At 43.2% G+C, this 18,504-nt stretch overlaps 1 protein-coding gene across 1 annotated transcript in view; it reads left to right on the forward strand.

The window, feature by feature from the left end:
* Positions 1 to 11: 11 nt before the first annotated feature.
* Positions 12 to 18,504, forward strand: part of ZBTB39 (zinc finger and BTB domain containing 39) — a 33,112-nt gene continuing 14,619 nt past the window's right edge. Inside the window, exon 1 of the mRNA XM_073576860.1 lies at positions 12 to 149. The gene's annotated coding sequence lies outside the window, so the exon portion shown is untranslated. The remainder of the gene's footprint in view (positions 150 to 18,504) is intronic.

Genomic DNA, 18,504 nt, shown 5'->3' on the forward strand with positions numbered 1-18,504 from the left:
CTAGATGGTGCTGTTCATTCTCACGCCCCCTAGGTCGCTGGATGGTGGCGCTCTTGACTCGGAGCACGGTGCTCTCGTTTTTGTACGGAGGCCGGATCCACCGAGCTGCCTTTGTGTTATCCGGCCGGTGAGGCACCGAGGAGTTTTCGGTAAGATTGCCCGGTTATTCGTGTACAGCTTGTGTCCGCTCCACTGTCTACAAGTACAGCAGCGGTGTGAGAGACTCTGAGTGCCCGGGACTGGTGCTGCCACAGAGAGAAGGGCACCGTGCCCGGGGTGTCTGTTTACATCTCCGAATAGATGAAGCTTCTGTCCTGAGCTGTGCACTATTATTACACCGTGGGCGTAATCTGCTGGAGGACTACAAGCCCAAGCATGCGTGTGTGTATATAATGTCACTATAGGGCTTCGTCCACTTTTGCACCAGTCCTAGGTGCTAGGAGTCTCTGTCCTGCTGATCTCCATATTGTGCACACCTGCCCCTTGGTCTCCTGCAACTTACATGGAACTGGATATGTTACTGAGGGGTTTCCAGATGAAATAGGGGGGTCAGTCATGGTATGATTGACTTTTAGTCTCAACATTTTGTTTCTTTTCATTGTTCAGTAGGGCAGTGGTGTGTTTTTTTTTTACCAGACCTTTTTTTTTTTACCAGACCTTTTACCAGACCTTTTTTTTTGCCAGACCTTCAACTCCACAGCACTGGTCACTACTGAGCATGTACATAAAGTGCAGCACAGATTCATCTCATCTACAACTCCACAGCACTGGTCACTACTGAGCATGTACATAAAGTGCAGCACAGATTCATCTCCACTATGACTCCACAGCACTGGTCACTACTGATAATGTACATAAAGTGCAGCACAGATTCATCTCATCTACGACTCCACAGCACTGGTCACTACTGATAATGTACATAAAGCGCAGCACAGATTCATCTCATCTACGACTCCACAGCACTGGTCACTACTGATAATGTACATAAAGCGCAGCACAGATTCATCTCATCTACGACTCCACAGCACTGGTCACTACTGAGCATGTACATAAAGTGCAGCACAGATTCATCTCATCTATGACTCCATAGCACTGGTCACTACTGATAATGTACATAAAGCGCAGCACAGAGTCATCTCATCTACGACTCCACAGCACTGGTCACTACTGAGCATGTACATAAAGTGCAGCACAGATTCATCTCATCTATGACTCCATAGCACTGGTCACTACTGAGCATGTACATAAAGCGCAGCACAGATTCATCTCATCTACGACTCCACAGCACTGGTCACTACTGAGCATGTACATAAAGTGCAGCACAGATTCATCTCATCTATGACTCCATAGCACTGGTCACTACTGAGCATGTACATAAAGTGCAGCACAGATTCATCTCATCTATGACTCCATAGCACTGGTCACTACTGAGCATGTACATAAAGGGCAGCACAGATTCATCTCCACTATGACCCCACATCACTGGTCACTACTGATAATGTACATAAAGCGCAGCACAGATTCATCTCATCTACGACTCCACAGCACTGGTCACTACTGAGCATGTACATAAAGTGCAGCACAGATTCATCTCATCTATGACTCCATAGCACTGGTCACTACTGAGCATGTACATAAAGTGCAGCACAGATTCATCTCATCTATGACTCCATAGCACTGGTCACTACTGAGCATGTACATAAAGGGCAGCACAGATTCATCTCATCTACGACTCCACAGCACTGGTCACTACTGAGCATGTACATAAAGTGCAGCCCAGATTCATCTCATCTACAACTCCACAGCACTGGTCACTACTGAGCATGTACATAAAGTGCAGCACAGATTCATCTCCACTATGACCCCACATCACTGGTCACTACTGATAATGTACATAAAGCGCAGCACAGATTCATCTCATCTACGACTCCACAGCACTGGTCACTACTGAGCATGTACATAAAGTGCAACACAGATTCATCTCATCTATGACTCCATAGCACTGGTCACTACTGAGCATGTACATAAAGTGCAGCACAGATTCATCTCATCTATGACTCCATAGCACTGGTCACTACTGAGCATGTACATAAAGGGCAGCACAGATTCATCTCATCTACGACTCCACAGCACTGGTCACTACTGAGCATGTACATAAAGTGCAGCCCAGATTCATCTCATCTACAACTCCACAGCACTGGTCACTACTGAGCATGTACATAAAGTGCAGCACAGATTCATCTCATCTACAACTCCACAGCACTGGTCACTACTGAGCATGTACATAAAGTGCAGCCCAGATTCATCTCATCTACAACTCCACAGCACTGGTCACTACTGAGCATGTACATAAAGTGCAGCCCAGATTCATCTCATCTACAACTCCACAGCACTGGTCACTACTGAGCATGTACATAAAGTGCAGCACAGATTCATCTCATCTACAACTCCACAGCACTGGTCACTACTGAGCATGTACATAAAGTTCAGCACAGATTCATCTCATCTACAACTCCACAGCACTGGTCACTACTGAGCATGTACATAAAGTGCAGCACAGATTCATCTCATCTACGACTCCACAGCACTGGTCACTACTGAGCATGTACATAAAGTGCAGCACGGATTCATCTCAACTATGACTCCATAGCACTGGTCACTACTGAGCATGTACATAAAGTGCAGCACAGATTCATCTCCACTACGACTCCACAGCACTGGTCACTACTGAGCATGTACATAAAGTGCAGCACAGATTCATCTCATCTACGACTCCACAGCACTGGTCACTACTGAGCATGTACATAAAGTGCAGCATGGATTCATCTCAACTATGACTCCATAGCACTGGTCACTACTGAGCATGTACATAAAGTGCAGCACAGATTCATCTCCACTACGACTCCACAGCACTGGTCACTACTGAGCATGTACATACAGTGCAGCACAGATTCATCTCGACTAAACATTTATAGGACATTTCACAACTTTCCCAAATGCTTATGGAAACATTTATAGCCCATCTTTACTACTGTACCAATGTCTGTCCATTCTATTCTGACTCCACCAAAATAGACACTGACTCCGACTACTCAGCCCTGCTTTTAACCAGGGCTGTGGAGTCGGTAAGCCAAACCTGCGACTCCGACTCCTCAATTTCCCTTACACCGACTCCGACTCCCACATATATTGCTTATATTTAAGTGAAAAATTTTTTGTAGTACAATGTGAACATCAGACATTTAATCATTTTTATGATCCAATAATCAAGATATTTTAGATAGAACAGCATATATATTTATTGGAATACAACTTTAGAACACAAAAAACTGTAATAAATTGTGAATATGTAATATCGATTACATATATACAGTACAGACCAAAAGTTTGGACACGCCTTCTCATTCAAAGAGTTTTCTTTTATTTCATGACTATGAAAATTGTAGATTCATTCTGAAGGCATCAAAACTATGAATTAGCACATGTGGAATTATATAATTAACAAAAAAGTGTGAAACAACTGAAAATATGTCTTATATTCTAGGTTCTTCAAAGAAGTCACCTTTTGCTTTGATTATTGCTTTGCACACTCTTGGCATTCTCTTGATGAGCTTCAAGAGGTAATCTCCGGAAATGGTCTTCCAACAGTCTTGAAGGAGTTCCCAGAGATGCTTAGCACTTGTTGGCCCTTTTGGCCTCACTCTGTGGTGTAGCTCACCCCAAACCATCTCGATAGGGTTCAGGTCTGGTGACTGTGGAGGCCAGGTCATCTGGCATAGCACCCCATCACTCTCCTTCTTGGTCAAATAGCCCTTACACAGCCTGAAGGTGTGTTTGGGGTCATTGTCCTGTTGAAAAATAAATGATGGTCCAACTAAACGCAAACCGGATGGAATAGCATGCCGTTGCAAGATGCTGTGGTAGCCATGCTGGTTCAGTATGCCTTCAATTTTGAATAAATCCCCAACAGTGTCACCAGCAAAGCACCCCCACACCATCACACCACCTCCTCCATGCTTCACGGTGGGAACCAGGCATGTAGAGTCCATCCGTTCACCTTTTCTGCGTCACACAAAGACACGGTGGTTGGAACCAAAGATCTCAAATTTGGACTCATCAGACCAAAGCACAGATTTCCACTGGTCTAATGTCCATTCCTTGTGTTCTTTAGCCCAAACAAGTCTCTTCTGCTTGTTGCCTGTCCTTAGCAGTGGTTTCCTAGCAGCTATTATACCATGAAGGCCTGCTGCACAAAGTCTCCTCTTAACAGTTGTTGTAGAGATGTGTCTGCTGCTAGAACTCTGTGCATTGACCTGGTCTCTATTCTGAGCTGTTAACCTGCGGTTTCTGAGGCTGGTGACTCGGATGAACTTATGCTCCGCAGCAGAGGTGACTCTTGGTCTTCCTTTCCTGGGCCGGTCCTCGTGTGAACCAGATTCTTTGTAGCGCTTGATGGTTTTTGCCACTGCACTTCGGGACACTTTCAAACTTTTCCCAATTTTTCGGACTGACTGACCTTTAGTTCTTAAAGTAATGATGGCCACTTGTTTTTCTTTACTCAGCTGCTTTTTTCTTGCCATAATACAAATTCTAACAGTCTATTCAGTAGGACTATCAGCTGTGTATCCACCAGACTTCTGCACAACACAACTGATGGTCCCAACCCCATTTATAAGGCAAGAAATCCCACTTATTAAACCTGACAGGGCACACCTGTGAAGTGAAAACCATTTCCGGTGACCACCTCTTGAAGCTCACCAAGAGAATGCCAAGAGTGTGCAAAGCAGTAATCAAGCAAAAGGTGGCTACTTTGAAGAACCTAGAATATAAGACTTACAGTATTTTCAGTTCTTTCACACTTTTTTGTTAATTATATAATTCCACATGTGTTAATGCATAGTTTTGATGACTTCAGAGTGAATCTACGATTTTCATAGTAATGAAAATAAAGAAAACTCTTTGAGGTGTGTCCAAACTTTTGGTCTGTACTGTGTGTGTGTATATATATATATATATATATATATATATATATATATATATATATATATATATATATATATATTATATATTATAACACTATGACTTATCTCAGCTAAGACAAAGCCTAGATCCTCAGGCTACATTCACACCATGGGCGTAGCCAGGATCAAACCTGGGGGGGGGCAGAACCTCATACTGTTCCGCAGAACCTCATACTGCACACCTCAGCTGCTGCAGAACCTCATACTGCACACCCCTACACTTGAAAATAAAGCCTGCACCTTAAGAAGATGTGGTGGTGATGAATGCAGTCTATTTATTCCAACTATCAATTGATGTTGATGTGTTACTGAAGACGAGCAATGCCTGTCATGGGCGTCCTTTTGGGCAGCTATGAGGTGTACCGGACTGGTGCTAAAAAAAAGGAGTGTTAGTCTGTGTACTACCCAGTTTTCATTCTTTTTGGTACAGATATGGTATGGATAGACAGATATGGATAAATGGATATATAGATAGAGCAGATTTCTATTCTGCTTTTGCTATTGAAAACATTAGCTATGAGCTCAAAAACCTTTCAGGTGATGCAGTTTTTTAAAAAGCTGATCGACTTTTGCAGCTGAAAAACGTATCCTCAAAAAACACAGGTAAAATGCTGTGTGTGAATGTAGCCTTAGATCAGGAATATAACAGCCATTTATAGGACATTTCATAACTTTTCCAAATGCCTATGAAAAAATATTCAGCATATTCTGCATTGAACTACTGTACCCAATTATTATATATTTTAGGAGTCGGTCCATTTTATACCGACTCCAACTCCACCAAAATGAGCACCGACTCCGACTCCAGAGCCCTGCTTTTAACGGGGTGGTTCGGCACCTAAAATATGTTTACAAACGTGGTCAGAGTGAAAAGATCTTTAGAAATGTTTATTACACAGCACCACACACTTTTCCCTATCTAATACCTAGATCTGTGTATTTACTTCACTTACTGGGATGTTTTGTTCTAGGCCTCTTTCACACACCAATTTTTTTGCCATCAGTCACAATCCGTCAAAGTGTGAAAAAACGGATCCTGTGCAGATTGCAAAAAAAGTGATGCACGGGATCTTTTTTTGACGGATCCGTCGAAGCACGAGCTGTATGAATTAAAGGAATAGGATTCTGGAGGGAATAGAATTCTGGAGAGAGATAGAGAGAGAATAAGGAAAGGAATAACTTCAAAAAACGGAATCCGTCTTCAGAATCCATCTTTTGACGGACAGCGACGGATCCTGCGCCCATAGGCTTCCGTTATAGCCAACGACGGACGGCGCTGGATCCATCACGGTCCGACTTTTGACGGTCACAAAAAACGTTCCTTTGTCCGTCGTCTCCGCCCGACGGACAAAGATTTTCCGACGGATCCATCAGACAACGGATGAAACGTGTGGCCATCCATCACAATCCATGGCTAATACAAGTCTATGAGGAAAAAACAGATCCAGCGCAGGATCAGTTTTTAAAAAAAAAAACAACGGATTGTGACTGATGGCAAAAAACTGATGTGTGAAAAAGGCCTTAAAGGAGTCTCAAAGATGATGCCACAGGAAGCTGGGGCTGCACTCCCTGCAGCGTCCATCACCCCTCCTGGAACAAGACGTAACAGGGGCAGCGCTTCAGTTTCTTGCGTCACCGCCCACACTGAATATGTCTTGAGTGTTGGACTTTGTGGGAGATGTGAGTGCAGCGCCAACACTGCATCTTCTGTGAAAGAATACGTTGCCAGGGGACACAGGCAGTGAGTGACACCAGCATCACCCCCTGCTGATGATGCGGTTGAGGGTTGTGCTTGATGCTGTGAGGTGGTGCTGGTATCACTCACTGCTTCTATCTCCGCACCCTGACTATGTCTTCTTTGAGTTAGAAGCTATGGCATCGTATACAGAAGCAGGCTACCAGCACTGCACTCGAATCTCCCACACAATCCATCATCCATGATCTTGGACGTCTTCAGAGGTGGTGGCAATGCAAGAAACTAGTGAGTAGCCGCAGTGCTACCCATATGACTTCTTGTTGCAGGAGGGGCAATGGCCACTATGGAGAGTAAGTGCAGCCCCAGCCTCCTGTCTCATCACGTTTTAGACTCCTCTCAAATGAAATGACACAAGTAGTACTATAACAAAAATAAACACATTTAGGGCTTGGTTCACATTACGTTTAGGCAGAGTCCGTTAGACGGACTGCGTTACACCCCAGTATAACGCGGTGTAACGCAGTCCGTTGACGCTGCCATTGCCCTCCATTGTCGGGCGCATCGCGACACATGCCGTAAGCGGCACGCGTTCGCGATGTGCCGTCATTCCGTGACGGAGCCTCGGACATTGGCTGCAGCGTCTGAGGCTCCGTCACCGGTAGCACATATAAAGCATCTGCGCTAGTGGTATAGCATTAACGTGATCGTGTTTATTCTATAGCGTTAACACAGACCGTCAACGCTATGTGTTGAACGGTTTGCATAACGCAATGTGAACCTGGCCTTAGCTTGATAGGGAAAAGTGTAGGGAATTGTGTAATAAAGCAAGATACAATAGTTGGTTAGGGTGTAAGGATCGATATTTAGAAAATACATCTTAGATGACAGATCACCCCTTCAGGCTCTCTAGTTATCAGAGTAAAAACAAGCTAAAGAAAGGTGAACACAGTAAAATACTTTGAACTATACTACAAAAATATAACATTTTGATGAGAGCAAAATAAATTCTCAGGCAAGACCAATCTGCCGCCATAGACAACAGCATATGGTAGTGACAGACATGCTGATTCTGGCCTTGTCTGGTATGTCTATGATATGCACTTGGTGAAATTTACAGATTATTAGTAGCACCAATCTTATTGCACTACATATTCATGACACTTTATCCTGACACCTCTGATTGACAGCTTCTCCTTCATCACAAAGCAATGTGAATGCTGGGTAAAACTAAATATAACCGATGGTACGTCACAGGAGCACATACCAGACACAAAGCTGGAATCGGCATCTGTCGCTATATACATCTGTAATTGCAGCACAAACATATGGACCGTTCCCTTTAAAAGGGTTATCAAAGAAAACATTTATCGTCTTTTAACAGGATAGTCAATAAATATTTGAGACCCACTTTTCTTGGTATTTGTAAGGGTAAGAGCAGTTGGACACCCACCGATAACAAGAATTGGTGTCCCAAAATCCCATAATAATAATAATCTTTATATAGCGCTACCATATTCCGTAGCGCTAAACAGTTTGCACACATTTTCATCACTGTCCCCGATGGGGCTCACAATGTAAATTCCCTATCAGTATGGTCTTTGGAATGTGGGAGGAAACCCACGCAAACACGGGGAGAACATACAAACTCCTTGCAGATGTTGTCCTTGGTGGGATTCTAACCCAGGACTCCAGCGCTGCAAGACTGCAGTGCTATTCACTGAGCCACCGTGCTGCCCAGAATGGAGCTGTATTGCACATATGTGATCCAGCTGTTTCACTGTGAATCCAAGTGAGCAGTAGTCACCGACACTCCCATAGATAAATGCAACAGTGGTATGAATGGAGCGGTGTTGCACCTCTCTCTGTGACCACTGTCTCGGATTGCTGTTGTCTGTATTGACTGTTATTGACAACCCTGTAAATTTTCGCATATATGTGATGCAAATAGGAATTCTTTTGTTGAAAATATACATTGAATTCATTTTTTACTTAAAACTAGCATACAAGTATAGATCTAGACATAACGATGCCATAACTCTAACAAACATGAGCTTGTTTTCTAACAGTCGTGAAACCAAGGCCACACACTATATTTTAGTACTACTACTCCACAATCGTTACTATATTCTGCACACCACAGACTGCTGCTAGAATTAAATAACGTGTACAACGTGCTATGTGTGAAAATACTATGTAGAAATTGTGTTCACCACAACCTTCATGCAACCTTCTATCAAAAAGTGATTCTAAGAAAAAAAAAAAAAAATGGCACAGGTCTACACTCACAGGTGGACAAGTTAGAGAGATGCTGAACTGCAGATATTTTTATATACAAATTAATTTGAGGACTGTAAAGGTGTATTATTTTTCAGCCCCTATAACTGACACTAACCCTAATCCTAAATCTCTCAACCTAATACGGTGTGTCCGTAAAGTCATGGTGCACTTTTGACCAGTCACTGGAAAGCAACAAAACATGATAGAAATGTGAAATCTGCTCCAAATAAAAGAAAAACTCCCCGTTTCATACCTATTCAGTGCAGTTCGATATGGGCTCCATTTGTTGCCCTACACACATCCAAACGATAGTGAAGTTCTTGCCACACACGGGTAAGGACGTCTGGTGTAACAGAGCGAATAACGTCTGTGATTCTCTGTTTTAAGTGATTAATGTCGTTGATACGTTCAATGTACACACGTTGCTTCACATAACCCCAAAAGTAAAATAAAAGTCTAAGGGCGTCAGATCCGGGGATTGTGGTGGTCATGTATACTTTCCTGTAACTGGTCAAAAGTGCACCAAGACTTTACAGACACACTGTATAATGTGTTCACGAAGGCCATTTTCAAATGGTTGTGTTAGGGTATGTGGAGACAATCAGTAAACGCTGCGAGTTGGACGCTGTGTACGTGTACAAGGTCATCTATGTGAAATGGGAGTATAAACTACTATTGAAACCTACAACAATTCATTATAAAACAAGATTTTTATAATAACAATTAACCATAAAAACGAGAGGTCATGCAGAGAATAGATCATATGGTAAATATATCAATATATCAGTAATTAGTTCCAGAATAATCAAAAAATCAGTTCAAACTTTATAAGCAGCTAGATATGTCTCATATGCCCATGTGGAAAAGAGAAGCAGTAATATCAATTGGATTTCAAAAATAAAGATCCAAAAAATTAATAGCCTAATGAGCACTCATTATTCAAAAAAGTCAAAACATGAATCATACAGGCAAAGAAATATTATATAAAGTGACAGTGCATACAAAATAATACAGCCTATAAAGTGCACATGGCATAGAGATTATGAATAGGTCACTGCAGAAACATATATCCCATCAGAATTAAGTGCATGTGCTAAAAAGTGGCAGTGCATTCATAGACCCGGATCCACACAGCATATTGAACAATAAGAATCCACCACCCAATTAATTGCTCCAAATAAAAATGATATAGCTATTTCCCAATTACGGGAGCAATGAATTGAAGCAGAGAAACAAATGATATATTGTTCATGAGATGACAAACATGGACATATATTTACCAACAAATACCCTTTTACGCGCATTTCGCATCGATTGCTTCTCCAGAAAGGGTTCATACACAAAGTAGCAGCAACAGGCTTCTTTTATACCATAATATGACCTATCAGCTTGTGAAAGTTTAACAGCTGATCCCCAGCGAATCACACAATGACATCACATAACCCATCAGCTGTGGATAACTAAAATACCTTAAATACCTCCCACCGGGCGCTTAGGCTGCCGTTCAAAGCCATTGTACATGGAGTCCACCATTGCAATTCCACATGGCATGTAATCTTGGCCGGAAGCCAGTGTAATCACCAATCACGTGACAATGCCGAAGCGAAATGCGCGTCATAGGTTGGTGGAGCCCGGCAGTCAGCTATGAAAGTGCACCATCACGCAAGAACAATGTGCACCTCTCAAGCCAAACACAGAGTGTCGGGTTGGGAGGTACACATCACATTTGCATGGTGATGCATCTTCCCGTCTCACTGCCGGGCTCCTCCCACCTATGATGTAATAGTGACCTCAGTGGTGGGGCGTAAGTGTCTGTGTTTGGCTTGAGAGGTGCACTGTTATGAATAGGTCACCGAGGAGGATGGCAGGAACGGGCTAAGCCACCAGGAAACCAGAGAGGTTGGTAACTCAGCGGATTGCAGACCCCTGATCCTAACAGCACAACTAGCAGTAGCCGTGAAGCGTTCCTACGATGCCCTAGACGCCTCATCACAGCCGGAGAACTAACTAAGCCTAAAGCCAGAAAGGTGAAATCTAAAATGCCGCGGAGCAGATCCCCGAAGGAATAGACAGCCCCCAAACATATATTGTCGGTGAGACAAGATGACACACAAACACAGGCAGAAAATAGACTGAGCAAATGATGGGGCCCAAACTGTCTAGATAGGACAAGACAGAAAAGATACTGTCTGCAAAAACCCTAAAAAAACAACACATTGATATACAAAAAACCTGAGCCCACATGACTTCACCCCCCCCCCGCTAGATCAGCACTCTGGTGTGAACTGGAAGCAAAGCCAAATATACTAATATAACAGGACTGAACAAACTAGCACAAGCTGTAACATATGGAGTGGGGCCCAGCGCTGTCCCCAACAGGGAGTACGCTGCACCCTTGCAACAAAGCAGAAAGCAAAAAAATGGCACAACCAGATTAGATGCAAAGGATTAGTAAGAATCACTTAACTGAACCATGCAGATCAGGCTGGAGACTGAACAGCTCAAAATGCACAATGAGGAAATCACCAGCAACCACTAATGGAAGCCTGCTCACTTATATGCTCCCAGCCAATAATGCCATATTCCCAATCATCATCGTCAGGTGGCAAACTTCCATCAGAGTTGCCAGCTCCACTACTCCCAGTAACCACCAGAGGGAGCTCCAGCTCAGTAGTCCGAGCAAGGGAATTCACAACAGTGTACATTGCGCTTGCATGGTGGTGCACCCTCATAGCTGACCGCCGGGCTCCACCCATCTATGACCCATGCCCAACAATAGACACCCATGGAGACGGACGCACAGTGTGTCTTTCCAGACCGTAGCATGTCAATTTCTCTTGCGGAGACTAGAGTCTCCACAAGAGAAATTGACATACTGCGTTCTGGAAATGTCACCAATAGAATATATTGGATGCGGTGAATCTGCACAGTACCGTGAATACATGCGGATTCACCTGCATTCAATAGACAAAAGCGTTTTGGACACAGCAAACGTGTTACGTCCAAAGCACTGCCACTTCCGAATTGTCTGCACATACCCTTACAGGTGCCGTTCTGATCCTGTATTTTCCAACCCTCACACGTTTCATCAAAATTGGAGTTTGAAACGCAAACTTTTTGGGTTATGAACTTGGTGTTGCATCTGTAGTATCTGTGTCTGTAGTAGCGCAAGATGGCACCCAAGTTATGCTCGGCTAAATACTGTTGTTTTTTCTTGTTAAGCTATTTAAGACCTCTTGTTTATGTGAGGACAGTCATCTGACTAAAAGAAATCTGTTCCATCTGCCAGGACATTCTCTTCTAGCGTTATCAATATGACAGCCGCGTGTAACAGGTATTGTTGGAGAAATGGTCAGCATATTTTACAGTACAGATTGGGCATGAACTGTACCAGATGATTACATTTTTGCTGTGTGTTTGGTGTAGTTTAATTTGTGCTGTGATAAAGGCAGTAGTTACATCTGGATTATAGTTATAGGGGTACTCCGGTGAGATAAAAAATGTTTGCAGTGTTCCTGCTCTCATAAACTACAAAGATAAGATGCCCAGTGCAGTTCTATGATCTCTATAACACTTGTAATATAGTGTGACAGGAGCTGCTCCTCATTGCTTCCCCCTCACGTCTGGGATGTTACAGATCCCTGCTGTGGGTAACAGCCTGTCTGAGAGGAATAGGCATGGCTCCCTGTGCTCTGCAGAGAAACCGCTTTTAGGCCACGTTCACACATTCAGTATTTGGTCAATATTTTAAACAGTATTTGTAAGCCAAAATCAGGAGTGGAACAATCAGAGGAAAAGTATAAAACACGTCACCACTTCTGTATTTTTCACCCACTCCTGGTTTTGGCTTACAAATACTGATGTAAAATACTGAGCACATATTGAATGTGTGAACATGGCCTTATGAGGAGACTAGATGATAACAGCATGAGATCCCCCCCCCCCCCTAGTAGCAGCCAGCCCCGTGATGATAATGTCTCCTTGTCTGCAGCTTTCTGAGGTGATGGGGCATAGTCTGCTCCCCACTAGTAGTCCTGCACACAAAGAGACATTATCAGGGGGCCGGCTGCTATTAGAAGCCAGGGAGGCAGGCCACAGACCCTGACCTGAGACTGCAGTGAAGGAGACATTATCAGCTACTAGCAGGGAGCAGACGACGCGCCCTCACCTCAGACTGCAGACAGGGAGACATATCAGGGAGCTGGTGTGACAGCAGCTGCTCCTCACTGCACTGCTCACTACTGTCTTGGCCATTACAGCAGTGTGCAGCTCCATGCTGTTACTATCAGTCAGTCTGCTGATAATTACTGTTTTCTGCAGAGAGTAGGGAGCGTAACCATGCTCCCTCTTCTGGGACTGACTGTTTCTCACATTGGGAGAGAGAGAAAAAATTTTTCAGCCGCCAGAACCGGGTTAAATTTCTGCCAAAGGTACTTCTTCTGGGCATGCACAGTGAAAAATGCGGATCCGGCCAGGCAAAAAAACGTTTCATGGTCCGTCCAGTCATGTCAGCGGACGCTAAAATTTTGGCGGATCCGTAAAAAAACGGATCCAACGGATGACCATCCGTCAAGATCCGCCGATAATGCAAGTCAATGGGGAAAAAAACGGATCCGCCAGGAAAAATGGCGGATCCATTTTTTTTTGCAAAACGGCGGATTTTGACTGATGGTGACAAACGGATTTGTGAAAGAGGCCTTACGGTAACCTCCCAGATGGGAGGGGGAAGGTGCAGTTGCTGTCTCACTGAATTACACATGTAATACCACAGTTGCATTACTGTATAACACGGCAGAGTGCTATGCCATAAAACAGCACATAGCACTCTGCCTAGTGTTATACTGTGGGGCAGCTTAGATCTGTGATTATTTTCACATGCCGATTCAGCATGAGAGAACAATTGCAGCATGACTCGGCTCATTCACACTCATACAAGACTGCACTCGGATATCACCCAAGTGCAGTGTGATATACACAGGCGCCGGCAGCAGAGGAGATGGAGCAATGACTTTCCCGTCTCCTCCACAGCTGTGCTCCGATCCTGTCATGCGAGAACATGACGCTCAGCTCCCTCTCGCAGCAGAGCTGGAGTCCAGGGTCATTTGCATCGGATGCTATACACCAGTGTGACTCCGGCCGTAATGGAAGTGCACTGGGCTTCTCATCTTTATAATTTGAGGGCAGGGACAGTACAAAAATGTTTAATCTCCCCGGAGAACTCCTTTAATGAGCTTCCTAACTTTTTGTTCTCTCCTTTTCTTTGGCCCTCTGTGTGTGGCAATTAACGAGCAAATATGTTCCTTCATTAATAAGAGAAAGGGAAGTATGATTTTTTTGTCCACACTCTCTTCCCTTTTGGGGTCAAGTTTGATATTTTTTTTTTGTACATGGTATTTTTATTAAATAAAAACTGGGTCTTCAATCAGTTAGGCTTCGTGTCTGTGATGCAGATTATAGACGGGAACTCAAAATGGTGCACAGTATTCTAGTGACCCATTTAGAGGTAAAATGTTCTAGTCATCATCATCTCTCATTTCTTTTAAAGCATCCCATAAATTTCTTTGGCTCTCCAGCAGTTGCCAGTCATTGGTCTTTTACCATTTAGGCTATAATTATGTGTTTTATTTCCTTTACCCAAGTGCATGACCTTACATTTATTTACATTAATCTTCAATTGCCATTTCTCAGCTCAAGTTCAATCAATCAAATTTATTATCGCCACGTACATATTACATATATACAAGGAATTCTTTGTGGCAAAGAGGCAACATAATATATAACAACAGATACAACAAGTAACATCTAACAAGATAGATACAGTATATAGTCTACACAAGTTTACACAAATATGTATTTAAAGTTATCCTTTTTTGCTTGATCTTGCAAAGTTTAGTATCCTCTGCAAATGATATTGACCCCTGCGTTACCCCTCTGTTATCTGTGTCCCAATCACTGTGTGTTCCATTAATAACTACCCTATGTTTCCTATCACTGCTCCAATTATTAACCCACTTATTTCCTGCGGTACTTGGAAGTGTCTGTGCCATCCAAGCCTGGTGATTTGTCTTACTTTTGCTATTTTTGATGTGGCACTGTACCTCCCGCTGGGTTAGGCAGGTGACATTTTTTTAATGGAGAATTTCTAATCTCCATGATCATGTCGTCTGTCATTAGAATTTCTTTATGAAAATGTTGTAGAGTGACCTTTTCTTCCTCTTCCACCATTTCACCCAGACTAGGTCCAAACTATCGTTTTTGAGTTTCTTATTGTTTAACCCCTTACCTACAATTGACGTAATATTCCGTCCATGTGACCATGGACCTAATTACCATGGGCGGAATATTACGTCATCGCGATCAGCGGCGCCCACGTGGTGAGCGCCGCTGATCGCGGCCGAGTGTCAGCTAATTATCATAGCTGACACCCGGCACAATGTGTCAGGGGCGGTCACGGACCGCCCCTGACACGTTAACCCCTTGCACACCACGATCAAACGCGATCGCGGTGTACCGGGGGTTAAAGGGAAGCATCGGCAGGGAGGGGGCTCCCTCCGTGCTTCCCTGAGCCCCCCACGGCAGCGCAATGTGCAGCACTGCTGCGGGGGGCTCTTTCCCTACAGGCCCCCGGATCCAAGATGGCGACGGGGGCCTGCAGGGAGCTGACTTCCTCACTGCCTGCAAAGCGCAGGCATGAGGAAGTCTGCAGCAGTGCCTGTGACAGATCGCTGATCTGTCACCAGGGCTGTGGAGTCGGAGTCGTGGAGTCGGAGTCGGAGTCGGTGCTCATTTTGGTGGAGTTGGAGTCGGTATAAAATGGACCGACTCCGACTCCTAAAATATATAATAAATTGGGTACAGTAATTCAATGCAGAATGTGCTGAATATTTTTTCATAGGAGTTTGGGAAAGTTATGAAATGTCCTATAAATGGCTGTTCTATTCCTGATCTAAGGCTACATTCACACACAGCGTTTTTCCTGTGTTTTTTGAGGATACTTTTTTCAGCTGCAAAAGCTGATCATCTTTTTAAAAAACCGCATCACCTGAAAGGTTTTTGAGCTCATACATAATGTTTTCAATAGCAAAAGCAGATTAGAAATCTGCTCTATCTATCCATTTATCCATATCTGTCTATCCATATCGTATCTGTACCAAAAAGAATGAAAACCGGGTAGTACACCAATATATATTCTGTTCTATCTAAATATCTTGATTATGGGATCATAAAAATGATTAAATGTCTGAGGTTCACATTGTACTACAATAAATTTTTCACTTAAATATAAGCAATATGTGTCGGAGTCGGAGTTGGAGTCGGAGTCGGTGTAAGGGAAATTGAGGAGTCGGAGTCGCAGGTTTGGCTTACCGACTCCACAGCCCTGTCTGTCACAGTGATCTGTGATGTGACAGATCAGCGATCTGTCACAGGACAGTGATGTCCCACCTGGGACAAGGTAATAAAGTAAAAAAAAAAAAAAAAAAAGTGTTAAAAATAATTTAAAAAAAATCGCTAAATAAATTAGTAAAAAAAAAAAAAAAAAATATTCCCCAATAAATCCATTTTTTCAAAATAAAAAAAACCAAAAACAATAAAAGTACACATATTTGGTATCGCCGCGTCCGTAATGACCTGCCCTATAAAACTGTCCCATTAGTTAACCCCTTTAGCGAACCCCTTAAAAAATAAAAATAAAAAACGAAGCAAAAAATAATGATTTATTATCATACCACCGAACAAAAAGTGCAATAACGCGCGATCAAAAAGACGCATATAAATATCCATGGTACCGCTGAAAACGTCATCTTGTCCCGCAAAAAACGAGCCGCCATACAGCATCATCCGCAAAAAAATAAAAAAGTTATAGCTCGCAGAATAAAGCGATACAAAAATAATTATTTTTTATATAAAATTGTTTTCATTGCATAAAACCGACAAAACATAAAAAAACGACCTAAATGAGGTATCGCTGTAACCGTACTGACCCGAAGAATAAAAACGCGTTATCAATTTTACCGCACGCGGAACGGTGTAAACGCACCCCCCAAAAGAAATTCATGAAACGCTGGTTTTTGTTCATTCTGCGTCCCAAAAATCGGAATAAAAAGCGATCAAAAAATGTCACGTGCCCGAAAATGGTACCAATAAAAACGTCAACTCGTCCCGCAAAAAATAAGACCTCACATGACTCGGTGGGTCAAAATACGGAAAAATTATAGCTCACAATATGTGGTGATGCAAAAACTATTTTTACAATAAAAAGCGTCTTTTAGCGTGCGACAGCCGCCAAATATAAAAACCGCCATAAATCGTAAATCAAACCCCCCGTTATCAGCCCCTTAGTTAGGGAAAAATAATAAAACTAAAAGAAAATGTATTTATTTCCATTTTCCCGCTAGGGCTAGGGCTAGGGTTAGGGCTAGGGTTAGGGCTAGGGCTCAGATTAGGGTTAGGGGTGTGTTGAGGTTAGGGTTGGAGTTATAATTGGGGGTTTCCACTGTTTGGGCACATCAGGTGCTCTCCAAAGGCAACATGGCGTCTGATCTCAATTCCAGCCAATTCTGCGTTGAAAAAGTCAAATGGTGCTCCTTCCCTTCCAAGCTCTGCCATGTGCCCAAACAGTGTTTTACCCCCACATGTAGGGTATCAGCCTACTCAGGACAAATTACAAAACAACTTTTGGGGTCCAATTTCTCCTGTTACCCTTAGGAAAATAAAAAATTGGGGGCAAAAATATAATTTTGCGGAAAAAAATGTTTTTTTTTATTTTCACGCCCAGGCGTTATAAACTTCTGTGAAGCACTTGGGGGTTCAAAGTGCTCTCCACACATCTAGATAAGCTCCGTGGGGGGTCTAGTTTCCAAAATGGGGTCACTTGTGGGGAGTTTCAATAGTTTAGGTACATCAGGGGCTCTCCAAACGCACATGACACCCGCATACCAATCCATCAAAGTCTGCATTCCAAAACGTCACTACTTCCCTTCCGAGCCCCGACGTGTGCCCATACAGTAGTTTTCTCCCACATATGAGGTATCAGCGTACTCAGGACAAATTGGACAACAACTTTTGGGGTCCAATTTCTCCTGTTACCCTTGGGAAAATAAAAAAAATGGGGACTAAAAGATGTTTGTTGAAAAAATACGATATTTTTATTTTCACGCCCGGTCGTTATAAACTTCTGTGAAGCACTGGGGGGTTCAAAGTGCTCACCACACATCTAGATAAGTTCATTAGGGGGTCTAGTTTCCAAAATGGGGTCATTTGTGGGGGGTTTCCACTGTTTAGGTACATCAGGGGCTCTCCAAACGCAACATGACACCCGCAGACCATTCCATCAAAGTCTGCATTCCAAAACGTCACTACTTCCCTTCCGAGCCCCGACGTGTGCCCATACAGTAGTTTTCTCCCACATATGAGGTATCAGCGTACTCAGGACAAATTGGACAACAACTTTTGGGGTCCAATTTCTCCTGTTACCCTTGGGAAAATAAGAAAATGGGGACTAAAAGATCA

Source organism: Dendrobates tinctorius, unplaced genomic scaffold, assembly GCF_039654945.1.
Source record: "Dendrobates tinctorius isolate UK_male_01 unplaced genomic scaffold, ASM3965494v1 ptg000051l, whole genome shotgun sequence".
NCBI lineage: Eukaryota > Metazoa > Chordata > Amphibia > Anura > Dendrobatidae > Dendrobates > Dendrobates tinctorius.